Here is a 14,169-nt window from a genome sequence, read left to right as displayed (position 1 = left end):
CCATAAATCTGCAAATAATGTTAAAATTTCAGTTTTCGGGGCGCACCGCGTGCAAACTTTCGGTTTAGCCCGGAACCTCCCCGGAAGTTTCGCCCGGAACTTCCGGGGCAGACTTATGCAGCACACTGTTTTGGCTCTAACTTTTGCATATGAACTTCGATTTAGATGTTTCTTATATCAAAATAGATTGTTTTGACGAGACGAAGACAATCCGTGTAGATCATTTTTCCATTTGAGGTCGTCTTCGGGGCTTAGTCGGCTAAACTGTACTCTGAATATAAGATCTTAATACTTTGAGCATAGTTTCGGCTTTCGGGATGAAATCGGATGGCGATGACCCAAACTTAAAAGATGTTCATGTCAACAATACGGAACTCTTTCATGTAGAACACTTCTCCATTTAAGGCCATCTTAAATAAGTTATTGACTGTGCCAAAAAACGGTGTCAACACGTTCACCGTCAAGCCGAGCCGGTAAAGGTCGCTGCGTGCTCCGTCTAAGTGGCTCCATCTACCAGTGCGGCCTGAGTGGCTGCACGACGGCGAGGTCGTTAGGAGAAGGCTGAGGGCCATAAGACAGCGGCGGGCGCCGGAGCGTGGCGCAGGTGGAGGAGTGGCGGGCGTCGGGGACGGCGGGCGCGATGGCCCTGCAGTGTTCGCGTCGACAACCACATCGCTGGCTTTGGCTTCAACAACCGCAGGGGTTGGAGATGGCAGCGCCGTGGCTTCGTTGTCGTCGTCGATTATGACAACCTCATCCGGCAGGCCGGTACTCAAGTCCCGGCGCGGCGGTCGATGGCGGCCATGGTACGGCGGCCGAGCGGACGGCCGCGTCCGAGGCGCGGGGGGCGGCTGGCGCGGCCAAACGGCGATGGCGCGATGCGCGGCGCGGCCACGACCGGCGACAAAGGGCGCGAGGCGCGGCCCTGCGGCAAGTTTTAAGGCCTGGTTCTCCACTGATTCTCCATACAGCCATGAATCCATCGATTCGGTTGGCTTTGGCGTTTGCACACAGACCACATCTCCATCTTGAAAGAATTAGGAAAAGAAGGTCGCATCGCCGATTGAAAAACCTGGTGTTGCGTGGTGGAGTGTCTTCACGAAGTGCGCCACTTTTGCCGCTGCCATCCGGCGTCCCGAGGGGAGGAACGGCAGCGTGGATGCGTGTGGAGGCGCAGGGACGAACACCAGATCCGGGCTCGCGTCGGCCGCTTGGTTCGAGGGGCCGAGGGCCACCGGTTCATCAACGCCGGAGGGCATCGCCCGCACGGACGTGCACCAGTCTCGCCGTTCTTCTTCTCTTCTTTACTTTCCGTTCCTTTTTGCTTGTTGCGTGGCCTAATGCTCTCGGCAGAGGCGTGCATGATAACGTGTTAGAATAGACAGAGAGAGACGGGAGACACACAAGTAAAGTGGATCAGTTGTTCTCATTGATAATGGGATTACACATATATAAAGCCCCTAAAGGGTGCGTCCGAAGGAACACGAGACAACCGCCTCAGTTAGGAAAAGTAGGAATTAATAGGATTAATTAAATCCTAACAGAATCAACCTGGAGAGGAGCCACGGCGAGCGACTGAGACGAAACAACACTTCCTTATGTGTGCTGCTCTCTCTGGTGTACTCTAGTGGCTATGAACTTGTGATGTGTGCCGATGGATTTGGTCAAATGTAAGTGGAAGCTCTCCTGGTACCGCTCCTCTAGCAAGATCCAATTGCAATCTATAGATGTGATGAATTAGTACGATGATGAATATATATTTCTTGTATTCGTATGGAAGCACTTGTCAATATTGGTTCTATGTTTTTTTGTGGTACCGTGAAGCCACCGGTGCGGAACAAATCCCTTAAACTCGTCATTTGCGAGACGAGTTTACATGATCTCTTCCGTCGGAGGCCTCGCGGTATCGCAATTTTTTTATAGGCGCCCTGTAAACGACTTTTTTTTAATAATCTGGTCGCTATTATTATGTAACCGGATCTGTTAAAATGTTGTCGATTGGTTATACAACCAATGGAATGTTGTTCCTAATGTAAAAAGATTCTGAAAAGAAATTATATCTGTGCTTTCTCATGCCCACATGAAAAATTTCAAGGGAAATGAAAAAGCAAATTCGGTGTTTCAAAAGTTGCATTCTAGTGTTTTTTGTCGTTTTTCATGAAAATTGCACACATATGTTGTCAATTGTGCATTCAATATTTTTTTCCCAGCATTTGTTTTCTTAAGTTCATTGCATGAATACCCCTTCGCTTCTTCCTCCTATGACCTCTTAGCTAAGGTTTCTCTGTCTCCCACCGGCTCCGCTGTCGGTCCGCCTCGTCTCCTATGGTCCTTGGATCATGGAGATGTGGTGGATCCCGACCCTTGCCGTCGGGAGGACTCCGTGTTTAGGTGTTTTTAGAGTTTTGTTAGGGTTTGTGCCATACTCAGGAAGAGGAGGCGCATGCGGCTTCTTAAGGATGGAATAAGGTCCTCCCCATCTAGCCCCCATCTCGGCGATGCTTCTAGCGTCGTCGGAGGGCATGTGGAGGTGTGCCCCCGGTGGATCTCGTGGGATCCGGTCGGCGTTTGTCTTCAGTGGATCTACTTGTATCCGGTCTTCGTTCGTATGTGTCTATGTGTCTGCAGGTTGGATTCTTCCGATCTAGACTTCTCTTCAACGACGGTGGTGGTTGTTCTTATGCGCTGGTTCTACGGAGTCTTAGCACGACGATTTCCTGATTGTCTACTACGACAATATTTGCCCGACTCCAATGAGGAAGGGGTAATGATAGCGGCGCGCCTTCGGCTTGCTCCAGTGCTTGTAGTCATTGCTAGGTGGACGGACCAGGATGTGATTTTTACCTTTGGTGTTTTTTGTACTACCTTGACAGTTGATGAATAGATCCGAAGTTTTCTCGCAAAAAAAAAGTTCATTGCACGAATCTTGTTGAAATACTTTTCTATTCGGTCAACATTTGACATTACTAGCGGTGTAGGAAAATATGACTCAAAATAACATGGGCTACTATTTCATCCTTATGTTGTGGACTTGTCAAGTTTTGCGGATTGTGAATTTTCATAGGGCATAGATAGGATTTATACTAGAGTACTTCTATACAAATTTGTTTTCTTTTTCATTTATCATTTTTTTTCAGTTTTCATAGGGGGAGTTGGTATTTTTTTCATGTTCGGTGGAAGATGTAATGCTAATGACCTTGCGAAAGATATACTTGCTAGCAATCTTTTATTTTGAATACGTACAAGAAAAACTACGGGTGTATGTGACTTTAGTTTCTTGGTAGACGGCCATGTGAGGCACATCAACACGAGTTTCGTCTGATATAATAATATGTACACATTCTTTTCTAGTAGGAAGATGTAATGCTAATAACCTCGCAAGGTCTGCATTAGGACAAGAAAAACTACAATGGATGCGAAATCATTTTCCAAAGCCCACCTCTATTGCAATTGTCGCCGTCAGAGGTACTTCATTCCCTTTGGCATCAATGATCCAAGAAATCTGGCAAATTATGGATTACTGATTCTTGATAGTTCATACAAGGAAAACACTTTGCAATAGAGGTAACCCGATCCGATTGTGTGTCTACCTTCATCCCTGATTCTTTGCCTTGCAGCGACATCCCCCTACATATCTGCCATTGCTTATGTTCTGAACTAGTAAGATGCCCGTGCTACGCTACGGAATCACAAAAGAATAAAAAAACACAAGAATGTTCCAAGACATTGATCAAATCGATGTCATATAGTTGCGGAATCAAAAAATATAGAAAACACAAGAATGTACCTAGACATTGATCAAATCGATGTCATATAGTTGATAGGTACACATTTAGCACAATCAAACATACGGTTTCCAATCAATAAAATCCTTCTTCTAAGCCAAACATTTAGATCATATACCGACTTCTCGTTGAACCTACCCAAAAAAAAGGAAAATTAGCAACATAAATATTTGCAAGTGATGTAGGTCGAATAGTAATCAAATAACTACAGGAGAACAACTGTGCAATATTTGACGAAATGCTAAACTGCAAGTGCCCACAAGCACACATATTTCTTAACTAAAATAAATCTACTCACAACCAGACTGCGCTGAACATGCTAAATTACAGAATATGTTCTAGCGGTTGTTGCCTTGCAACCACGAAATAGTAGTCAACATAAACAAAATGGTATCATTTTTAATAGGAATCTAAATCTGCCAAGACACCATATAATGCACAAAAATCTAATTCGGTCTCGTCATCTCTGGCTCCACTTCGAGCCCTTGCAGTTTGGGGCGTAAGACCTGCTGCTTTCTTGACCTTGTAGTTCTTCAGCTTCACACCTAAATCCAAGGGTTTCTCCTGGAAACTCCTAAGCTTATCGAATATCTTTTTGACCTGCCATGTAAATCATCGTTTTTCAAAAATTTCAGTGATTTGGTGAAAACAAAAAATCCAAGTGTAGTTTGAGCTGATACTAAGTATATGTGTGCATATGCCTGACGAAGTCATGCGATTTTATATAAAGGGAAATATAACAAACCTAGCTTGGAGAATTTCTGTCTAACCAACTCTTCTGAAACAAGCCGATCCACCACAGAATCAAGTACAGTGAAGTTCCATACGAAGCTGGAATAGGTAGCAAAAATTAGGAGACAACACGTAGGAGAGAAGACAATATATCAAGGGCAGGCATTATCCTCTGTTTCAATGTATCGTAATCCTAAAAGGCCAGCAGAGTTTGAAAATCATGCCTTTATGTATATTCACATCTTGATTTCCTAGTCTAATCAACACTAAACCAGAATGCCAAAGAATAAAAAGCTTCAGGCTATGCAACGAATACATTACAGTGGTAACTACTAACAAGCTACCTGGACCACCCAGGTGTTGTATTTTCTCCAAACTTAATCCCAAGTTACATATTGTTGGTATATATCAGTGTGCTATTCTAGTAAACCTTGACCATATATATCAACACCCATTGTTGAAAAAATAAGTGGAAAAGGACAAATATTATCCTGTGTCCAAATTCTGGTTAAAAGGCACCCGAGATACCAGGGTGAATATTAAACAAAGAAAAACATGCTTTTTTTTACCATCTATCAGTAAAATCAGATTATCCAATCAAACTTAACTGCCCCAAAGGAACTAATACTTTACATTTTTAACTACAACCAATTCACCATTATATGTTAATCTAAATAATGCAGCCTATTTGGCTGTCATTGTAAACTCAGTGGTTATATCTTATTTGTACAGAAGAATTGCTGGAATGAAAAGTAAGAAACAATCAATTCTTGTTCTATTTCCAAAACATCCCCAGATACTACGGCAAAAAAAGATCTGATTCTTCCTAGTGCATTGAGTTGAGCGTTTACAGGCAGCCAAGCAAAATTGCAAATACGCTCACACTACTCCCATCCTTGGTTAGGGTCTGGCGGCTAGAGATCTGACCAGAAGTTGTATATAAAAGAATGTAGACGGGAAGAGATTAGAGATGGAGAGGAAGTAGTCCAGCATAGCACATCCACCTCAACCATCACAACAGAACAAGCCGTGTAGCGCATCAGAGGAGAATAGCAGTAGGTGGTGGCGGCGCCGCCGTGGATGAGCAGCGCGCAGCCGACGGCTTACTTGCGGAGGATGGCGTTGGAAGAGGCGGGGACGGCACGGAGGAGACATCTATGAGGACGGGGTTGGACGGTAAGGCTGTTGAAAGAAACAGAGGAGGCAGCGAAGGTGTCAGGGCAAGGACGGCGTCGGCACTCGGCCGCGTACTTGCCAAGATCGACGCTGGGAAGATTGGGAAGGGGGCGGAGCCACGGAGGAGACGGCGAGGAGGTGGGGCGTCGTGGTGGTGGTCGGCGGTGGGGCATGAGTGTTGGGGTGGATAGCGCCGACACCAACAGTAGCGCGACACCTCTCCAGATCGTTCCACGGCCTTCCTTTTTTCTCTGAGATGGACAGATGAGGCAGGGGGGAGATGGGCTGAACAGGAGATACAAGGAGTCATCTACAAACAGAGGAGTGGCGGGCGGTTTTCTGCAAAATTGCCACAGATTACCCAGCTGGCAGGCACACCATCACCACCAACTCTAGCCGCCAGACCCTAACCAAGGATGGGAGTAGTGTGAGCGTATTTGCAATTTTGCTTGGCTGCCTGTAAACGCTCAACTCAATGCACTAGGAAGAATCAGATCTTTTTTTGCCGTAGTATCTGGGGATGTTTTGGGAATAGAACAAGAATTGATTGTTTCTTACTTTTCATTCCAACAATTCTTCTGTACAAATAAGATATAACCACTGAGTTTACAATGACAGCCAAATAGGTTGCATTATTTAGATTAACATATAATGGTGAATTGGTTGTAGTTAAAAATGTAAAGTATTAGTTCCTTTGGGGCAGTTAAGTTTGATTGGATAATCTGATTTTACTGATAGATGGTAAAAAAAAGCATGTTTTTCTTTGTTTAATATTCACCATGGTATCTCGGGTGCCTTTTAACCAGAATTTGGACACAGGATAATATTTGTCCTTTTCCACTTATTTTTTCAACAACGGGTGTTGATATATATGGTCAAGGTTTACTAGAATAGCACACTGATATATACCAACAATATGTAACTTGGGATTAAGTTTGGAGAAAATACAACACCTGGGTGGTCCAGGTAGCTTGTTAGTAGTTACCACTGTAATGTATTCGTTGCATAGCCTGAAGCTTTTTATTCTTTGGCATTCTGGTTTAGTGTTGATTAGACTAGGAAATCAAGATGTCAATATACATAAAGGCATGATTTTCAAACTCTGCTGGCCTTTTAGGATTACGATACATTGAAACAGAGGATAATGCCTGCCCTTGATATATTGTCTTCTCTCGTACGTGTTGTCTCCTAATTTTTGCTACCTATTCCAGCTTCGTATGGAACTTCACTGTACTTGATTCTGTGGTGGATCGGCTTGTTTTAGAAGAGTTGGTTAGACAGAAATTCTCCAAGCTAGGTTTGTTATATTTCCCTTTATATAAAATCGCATGACTTCGTCAGGCATATGCACATATATACTTAGTATCAGCTCAAACTACACTTGGATTTTTTGTTTTCACCAAATCACTGAAATTTTTGAAAAACGATGATTTACATGGCAGGTCAAAAAGATATTCGATAAGCTTAGGAGTTTCCAGGAGAAACCCTTGGATTTAGGTGTGAAGCTGAAGAACTACAAGGTCAAGAAAGCAGCAGGTCTTACGCCCCAAACTGCAAGGGCTCGAAGTGGAGCCAGAGATGACGAGACCGAATTAGATTTTTGTGCATTATATGGTGTCTTGGCAGATTTAGATTCCTATTAAAAATGATACCATTTTGTTTATGTTGACTACTATTTCGTGGTTGCAAGGCAACAACCGCTAGAACATATTCTGTAATTTAGCATGTTCAGCGCAGTCTGGTTGTGAGTAGATGTATTTTAGTTGAGGAATATGTGTGCTTGTGGCACTTGCAGTTTAGCATTTCGTCAAATATTGCTCAGTTGTTCTCCTGTAGTTATTTGATTACTATTCGACCTACATCACTTGCAAATATTTATGTTGCTAATTTTCCTTTTTTTTGGTAGGTTCGACGAGAAGTCGGTATATGATCTAAATGTTTGGCTTAGAAGAAGGATTTTATTGGTTGGAAACCGTATGTTTGATTGTGCTAAATGTGTACCTATCAACTATATGACATCGATTTGATCAATGTCTAGGTACATTCTTGTGTTTTCTATATTTTTTGATTCCGCAACTATATGACATCGATTTGATCAATGTCTTGGAACATTCTTCTGTTTTTATATTATTTTGTGATTCCGTAGCGTAGCACGGGCATCTTACTAGTAGTACAAAAATGTCTTTTGCTCGCTGCCACAGTCCATCGTGTTTCTCCAAACCAGCTTTAAAGGAGAACACACCACCCCATTCCACCATCTTCTACATTGTGTCTTTGCTAAATTTTCCTATCCAACCTACATTGTCAAACGGCCCGGGACTCTCTTTGGATGGTAATATCAATGGTAGAACCGTAGAAGAGCTACTATGGAGTCATTTGCACACTTTTTTGCACGTTAATTGCAAAAATTACATCATCATTGGCCCTCCCAGTAAAACTTAACTCCCCAAACCATCTCCTCAAACTGAACTCCCTAAAATTTGTGAGGTTTGCTTTGAAACAAAATTTAAAAAATTGAGGGGCCTTCCCACCTTCTTCTAGGTAGACTCGGGCTCAAATGGAAATATCACATGGTCAAATGGGAGGCCATGTGCAAATCTAAGGAGTTTGGTGGTTTGTGAATCACTAGCTCCAAGGTGATGGATAGGGCTCTCTTCCTTAAGTGGGTATGTAAAATTTCTTCCGACGAGCCAAGGCCTTTGGGCAATATGCTTCGAGCTTAATACCTGCGGGATTGTGACATTGCTTTGTTGATCTAGAGATTTAGGGCTCCCATTTTGTAAATGGGGCCCAAAATATATTAAACACTTCTTTAGATTGGGGGCTAAGCACATCAATTGATTTATGAATTACTGGCTGGACCTATGGGTTGGGGATGTCTAGGCGGCCCGCTCAAGGACAGTTTCCCGTCATTCTTCGACATCACTGCGTACCCCCAGGTGGATGAGGTAGCCTTGCTGGATGGGTGGAATACTCAATTAGGAGCTCCCTGGTCGTATCGGAGTCCCTAATCTCCTAGATAGATTTGGTAATTAATATCAACATGTCTCAAGGGACTAATTGACGAGGGAACTATCACCGTGTCCCGTGTCCTTGGGTTCCATAGGGACCACTACTATCGGGCCAATCCCAAAAGTTGGGAAGACCTAGGTATGCTATGGAGATTGGGTAGCAAAGCCAACAAGCGAGGAACCGGGGCCGAGACGGACTAGTGGAGAAAGCCCACCATGACATGTCCCGAGTAATGTAACTCCAACAGTCACATGCTTGAAACCTAAATGTGACACCCCAGATTTCGACCTAACCTGGTGATGCTACCACACTACTCTAAATTTCGGTAGCATTTCCTTTATTTCTAAGAAAAAACAGAATGTCTGCAACCTGAAAGTGCTAGTATTCGACTAGAGGGGGGTGAATATGCGATTTTATGAAAGTCTTCAAACAGGGGTGTTTCGAAGACAAACAATGGAAATGTATCCTATAAATATGCAACGGAAGGTAGACTACACTAGACAGGCCATAGTTAAGTAGTAATGCAGTGAAAGCACGAAGACTATGAGCAACTAGGTAGAAAGGATCGGGATGGAAGATAGTATGAAGCCAAACAAATAATAGTCTTCACACAGTGAAGTCAAACAGATTAGGCAAGCAAGCAAAGACTTCACGAAGACAAACTGTAAATAAGGTAGAGAGGTAGGATAGAACCAGTTGCTCGGAGAGGACAAGGGATTTGTTGGACCAGTTCCAGTTGCTGTGACAACTGTACATCTGGTTAGGGAGGCTGAGATTCAACTCAGAAGACTGTGTCTTCACCTTATTCCCCTTAAGCTAAGAACACTTAGTCCTCGCCCAATCACTCCGGTAAGTATTCAAGGGAGACTTCCAAACCTTCACATACTTCATTCACCGGCAATTCACAATGACTCTTGGATGCTCAGAACGCGACGCCTAACCGGCTGGAGGATTCACAGTCCTCAAGTGTAATAAGTTTTCAGATCACGCAGACAGAAAGACTTTAGTGATGCCTAACACTCTTTGGCTCTGGGTGTTTTGGGCTTTGTCCTCGCAAGAATTCTCTCTCAAAGGCTTCGGAGGTGGGTTGCTCTCAAACGACAAAAGCCGTGCACTAACTCTGAGCAGCCACCAATTTATGGTGTAGGGGGTGGGTTATTTATAGCTAGGAGGCAACCCGACCTGATTTGTCCAAAATGACCCTGGGTCACTAAGGAACTGACATGTGTCCAACGTCAGATTTCAAACACACGTGGCAGCTTAACTTGGGATACAAGCAAAGCTGACTCATCCATCTCTGGATAAGATTTGCTCTCATTGTCTTCGCTCGAAGACATAGGATTTGGTTGAGCATCACATCAGTCACTCTGACTTTGTTCACTGGGACCCCACTTAACAGTACGGTGGTTCCTATGACTCAACAAAGAAGAAAAGGAAACTGTGAAACAACTATGTCTTCGCACTCCATAGTCTTCACGAGATGTCTTCTCCGTCATAGTCTTCAATGTGAATGTCTTCACAGACCACCATTGTCTTCAATGTCTTCACACATTTTTAGGGGTCATCTCTGGTAGGTAAACCGAATCAATATGGGACTACTACCTGTCTTATCTTGCAATTCTCACAAACACATTAGTCCCTCAACCAGGTTTGTCGCCAATACTCCAAAACCAACTAGGGGTGGCACTAGATGCACTTACAATCTCCTCCTTTTTGGTGATTGATGACAAACTGGTTGAAGTTTTCAACGGGGATAAAAGTATGTGAAAGTTTTAGTGTTGTGAGTATTGTCTTCATACATAAGACGAGGCTCCCCCTGAAGATGTGCATATAGATGACTTGCGTTTGAATGCAAATGCACATGGCAGGTTTTGCTTTGTGGAGGCCATCATCAAAGTGTGAAGACAATCATTATGCATATAAGTAAGTAAAGAAGATAATGATATGCATAATGGAAAATGGACGTCTACAGAATGACTTCATGCGGGATTTATCATCGCATCACAGAATAGCATATAAAGTAGCAGACGACCATCAAGTTTAAGTGTTACAACTCAGAGAACCAAATGTATCAAAAGACGAGAGTTGTAAAACTTGGCAAAAATAATGCAGCCACCCATAAGGACCCGTTTGAAGACTATAAACTCATATGCTTCTCCCCTTTTGTTAGTAAGGACCAAAAAGGTTTGAAGACATAGAGCATCTACTCGTTCCCAGAAGGAGCAGATGGTGGAGCAAGGTCGTTGTTCGAGTTTGGTGGTGCAGAAGGGCCTGGTGCAGAGTCGATACGTAGTGCAGTCACAGTGGGTGAAGTGGCATCATCTTCTTCATCGACGACATTGGCAACAACAGTTGTAGTCGAAGATGAATACTCAAAGTCTTCAAGAGAGGGAGTACGACGCCAGCTTGCATTAGGTGGAGGCCTGGAGTCAAACTGGAAGCTTTCGGTGAAGCCATCTGCTTGAAGATCATCTTCAGAACATAGCAGAGTGAGGCTCTTCCAGGACCGCCTAGCATTCTCATGGGCAACAAAAGAGTTCTTGGTAGCTAGATTGCGAATGCGATTGACATCCACCAAGAGACTATGCATTTGATGCTTCAGCCAGTCATGGTGCTTGTCCTACTTCTGATGTAAGGCCACAAGCAGTTCACGATCATTGAGGACTTGAGAACGCTTTCGAGGCCTTTGAGCAACTATACTGGCAGTGGCTTCGGTATTAGCACGGAGAGGCAGACGCACATTGCCAGCAAGCAGATAGGCAGGAACAACGGCATTCAGAACATGAACTCCTTCGATGGGCTGCGTGAAGCTTTGATGATCAGCATTGTGAAGAGTAAGTGGCTCTTTGGCAAGCTCGGGGTAGATGGCTTCAACATATAGATCAACCTCAGGCAAGAAGACCAGATGGTTACGTGTAGAAGGCTGATAGTTGACAGTTGAATGAAGCTTGATTAGGCGCATCACCCATGGAGTATAAAACTTCAAGCCAAAAATATCAATCCCATATGCAGCAAGTTGTCTGATGAAGAAATCCTGGGAGTTGAACTTGATGCCATTAACAATATAGAAAACCAAAGTCTTCATGGCGCCTTCAAGTTTGGCTTCCGAAGAATGCCCCTTAATGGGCCAGAGAGTACGCCTCAAGATATGATAAACTATGCGGGGCAAGCACTCGAGGTCCTGGACAAAGAATTCCTTTGGATATTCTGCATCACAAGGCAATGGCTTCATCATGCTGAGCATCTGACTCATATTGGGTTCAGGCCGCTGAAAAATGCTCTGCAGTGCATCAGTGTGGAGCTGACAACCAGGCTCGTACAATTCACCTGGAGTGGGTAGGGAGGTAAGCTCAATGATGTCCCGAGCTTTGGCTTCATGGTGCACATCACCTGTCATCCACTCAAGGATCCATGTCTTCGGATCCCTGTTGTATCCACGAATGTGAAGAGTAGCATAGAACTGCAGCAGTAGCTCTTCATTCCAGTGCTCTTTGGTTGTGACGAATTCCAGAAGGCTAGCATCATGAAAGCAATCTAGAGCTTCTTCAAGACATGGGAGCCCAGCAATAGCTTCACAATCAAGCATGTGAGGGAAGATTCTCTTGGTTATAGAGAACACACGAGTAGTAGCTGCGCTGTTGATGGCTCCAGAAGCAATCTGAAGAGATCCTTGGCTTCGAGTAGGAATTCTTGTCACTGTCAAAGAAGGTGTTGTAGGCTCTGAAGCTATTGATACTGAAGGATCCTGGGGCTGTTGCAGCACCTGGAAGTCTTGGCAGTCTTGGCTTAGGCTTCTGTACTTGTGGTCGCTGTTGCACATGATAGTCATATTGGGGCCCTGTACCAGTGGGAGGAACCAGTATGGGCTAGCGAACAGTGACCAACTCCATATCACGGTTGTAAGCCGTCTCCATAGTGTGAAGCCTTGGCAGGGGCGGGCACAGGAATTGAACACTGTGTATTCAAATTTTGAAAACTTTTGTTTGGAAGCCTATAGCCTTCCTTTTTGCACGTATAACAATCATAGCAACATATTATACTAGTTCTAAACTATACAAAAGATATCGCAAAATATATTATATTCATAAAAATTGATCATAATTTCGTATTGTTCAACATATAAAAGTAAAAATAGTCCAACATATCATGGAAAAATCTAAGATATATAGAAGATAGAAATAGCAAACGATAAGAAATCTTACAAACTAGAGGATGACTTTGCGATCCCTGATGCTTTGAAAATGAGTGATGATGTCCTCGTCCTTGACTTGCAAGAAAAATTCCCTTTCAATGAAAGTGACCAAGCAATCATTCAAGTATTTTTGTCCCATCTTGCTTCTTAGCTTGTTTTTTTTTACATAGTTCATTGATGAGAAGAACCTCTTAACACAAGCTGTTGCAACTAGCACCAATTTGAGAAGTTTGTAAACAATCTCGTACCAAAGAGACCTCCCTTTTTTTGCAGCAGCTCTTTCCAATAAGGATCTCAAATCAGTAGTTTTACACCTGAAAAGTAAATTGCTCAAATTTTAGTGTACTAATAGTTATAGATCATGCTCACTGTAAAAAAATTACAATTTATAAATATTCTCACATTGCAAATTCAAATGACAAATTGCAAATTGTCATGTCTAAACAATTCATAATTGACTGCGAACAAGTCTGTAGTTTCACTATAATTAAGTAGGAAGACAACTGGTTGGTGGTCAAACTAACTTACTTTGTCTTGTACTTCTGAACTGCAGCCTGCTGGACAATATTAGAACAAAATCGAGCTCCTGCTGCCTGAATTCAGTTCGACAGTGATAGATAAATTCAGTTACAACACTTTGTATAGTGTTGTCTGAATTCAGTCCGACAGTGATAGATAAATTCAGTTGGAACATTTTGTATAGTTAAATTCGGGGTCAAAGGATTAGTACGTGTAATTTGCGATTATGCCTTCAATAGTTGATTTCGGGTTGTGGCTCCGAACTGAATCGATTCCTGCCCCTGATTCCTGCCTGCAATCCTGCTAACCCGCCACCTACAACAGTGTGCAAAGATCAGAAAGTTCAGAACCAAAAGGGGGCAATGGCTCAGGGATGGATTCGTCGCGCGCAGCCGCGGCCATGTGTACCTGCGATCAATCGCCAATCAGGCAACGACAGCTCTGGGCTCTGGCCGCCGTGCGGCGCCGATCAGGCGGTTGGCTACTCGGATCCCGTGTGGTGCATAGAGAACTAGAGAACAGGGGAAGGGCGGCGCTGCCGGTTCCTATCCTCTGATCGATCGATGGGATTGATGGATTATTTTTTCTAGTGCGTGCTGTAGCGATTTGGGCCATATGGGCCATGTCGTGGTGGTGAGGGGGAAATATACACGATGGGCTGCCTCTGTTTTTGGACTGAAATGCTTAACTGGCACGTTCTGGAGTGTCCGTTTCGTTTTTCCTTATATACAACACAGTATATACACTATATAT

At 43.6% G+C, this 14,169-nt stretch overlaps 1 long non-coding RNA gene across 1 annotated transcript; it reads right to left on the bottom strand.

Moving 5' to 3' along the window:
• Window positions 1-12,937: 12,937 nt before the first annotated feature.
• Window positions 12,938-13,958, bottom strand: LOC119294070. Its single transcript, XR_005143320.1, has 3 exons — window positions 13,825-13,958; window positions 13,426-13,731; window positions 12,938-13,211 (listed from the first exon to the last, which is right to left on the bottom strand). It is a non-coding gene; the product is annotated as an uncharacterized LOC119294070 (long non-coding RNA).
• Window positions 13,959-14,169: the final 211 nt, after the last annotated feature.

This window comes from Triticum dicoccoides, chromosome 4B (assembly GCF_002162155.2).
Source record: "Triticum dicoccoides isolate Atlit2015 ecotype Zavitan chromosome 4B, WEW_v2.0, whole genome shotgun sequence".
Classification (NCBI taxonomy): Eukaryota; Viridiplantae; Streptophyta; class Magnoliopsida; order Poales; family Poaceae; genus Triticum; species Triticum dicoccoides.
Note: the sequence above shows the minus strand (reverse complement) of the source record. Positions and strands in the feature narration are given on the sequence as shown.